Raw genomic sequence first — 2,197 nt, 5'->3', positions numbered from 1 at the left:
TGTGTGTGTGTGTGTGTGTGTGTGTGTGTGTGTGTGTGTATGTGTGTGTGTGTGTACAGACAAGTACTCACTAGCCGTGGAGGAGCCAGACAGGGGTGAGTACTGCAACACCGGGATGCGCGAGTGTTTCTCGAAATCCTCGTATAAATCCTTGTAGTCTTCGAACGGCGACCGGTGGTTCATGAGGGGGGACGACCACAACTCCTCCACCACCTCCTCCATCGTCTCAAACACATCGTCCGCCTCAAAATCTTCCAGGCTCATGGTGGAAAACTTTAGGAGACCGGCTGCTACAGGTGGGAGGCTTTTATCTTTATGTTACTTTGTTTTTTCGCTTGTTCTTTCCCCCTCTATACTTTAGGCAGACAGCTCCAAGAAGCGCTTACTCTCGGAACAGACAGCTCCAAGAAGCGCTTACTCTCGGAACAGACAGCTCCAAGAAGCGCTTACTCTCGGAACAGACAGCCAACCTTCTGTATAGGTGTTTAACTAACGCCCCTTTGCAACGCTGCAAGGTCTCTAGGAAACAGAACCTCGGACAAATTTACCATCCATTTTGGAATAAGCAGGATCGAAGAAGACACGCGCTTCCTCTCGGAACGGGTTCAGTGTGTGTGAGTGTGACTGGCAACGTGTAGGAACAGGCCCAGTGTGTGAGGGACTCAAAACCACACACACTCACTCACTCACAGCCTGTTTGGTGAGAAGCCCTTCCTTTCGGAACAAACCACTGGTGGGCAGTCCACCAAAAAAGGGATGAGGGAAGGACGATTATAGTCAGGAGCTTTTCAGGTCGTTTCTTGTCGGAACAGACTAGCCGCCGCAAGACTCGTACATAATGTCGTTTTCAAAGAACAAAATGTCGTTTTTCAAAATAAAAAATGCCGTTTTCAAAGACAGCAGCAGCGGCAACTGAGCAAGTAACCAACGTATCCACCACACGCGTCCTATCCACCGGTGAAATCTTCAGTATTCATGTTGTTGTTGTTCAGTCCAGGCTTGTGACAAGTCAACATGGGCCACCACAAAGCTATGAGTCGGCGGGCGGGGGGGTAGAGGTGGGCTAGAGCTGAGAGCAGCGGGGGGAGGTACAACACCCACCACCATAATGTGGTGACGTCAGGCCGGGCATGTTCCGAGAACACACGGTTCTCTCTGAGGACAGCCGAGCGGTGAGAGGCGCGCCACACAGTTCTGTCTGAATCTCCATCATCGCTGGCCGGGCCGGGAGGATGTTACGACACTAGAACATACACAGCGATACACACACAACCACGGTTTTACTGGAACTGTTTTACGCTCCCATCGACACACAGAAGGTTCATTTAGAAGGCTGGTGGCACAACGGTAGTCCAGGAACAAGATCGAAATGTACCAGATCCAAAACTCTATTTTCAAAAATTGTAAAAACAACAATAACAAATATGCACACGGAATCTACACACAGCGGCACAAATTTCCCACACACACGGTGTCAGTCGCAGTCACAGAAATCTCAAAAGACGTTTCCAATACCACGTCCGCACTAAACCAAAGCAAAGAAAATTAGGTTCCAAAGAAAACAACGATAAAGAGTTGTCATAATTTGGTAAGGACTAACAGTTTAAAAGTATGGATGACCGGATTGAACCAATGTCGCGCGAGCGTGCGCACACACACGTACATGCAAACACACATGCGCGCACACACATATACGTACGTATATACATACACAGACACACACACAGACACACACACAGACACACACACAGACACACACACCACAAACAACACCCCCAGCTCGTACAACGGCCATCCAACAGCCCGACCCACCAACAAGTCCACGGAACATTTCGGCCCCCACCCGGCATCACAGTCATGTAAGCCCCCACCCGGCACCACAGTCATGTAAGCCCCCACCAGGCACCACTCGAGTACATACTAATCATACAATGATTAACTTGTACGGGGAACAGGACAGCGGCTATACTGCTAGCTAGAACTCTGTTGTCGTTACTTTCCACAATGTCACTGTTGTTGTTGTTTTGTTGTTGGTTTTGTTGTTGTGGTGGTGGCAGGATGTTATTGCTGTTGTCGTTGTCGCAATTGTCGTCGCTGTTGTCGTTGTTATTGCGTGGTGGTGGTAGTGTTGTTACTGTTGTTGAAGATACAATAATTGTTGCTACCGGTATTGTTGTTGTTGTTGATCGTGTTGTGG

The sequence above is a fragment of the Aplysia californica genome, unplaced genomic scaffold (genome assembly GCF_000002075.1).
Source record: "Aplysia californica isolate F4 #8 unplaced genomic scaffold, AplCal3.0 scaffold01797, whole genome shotgun sequence".
Taxonomy (NCBI): domain Eukaryota; kingdom Metazoa; phylum Mollusca; class Gastropoda; order Aplysiida; family Aplysiidae; genus Aplysia; species Aplysia californica.
This window is presented reverse-complemented; position numbering follows the sequence as displayed.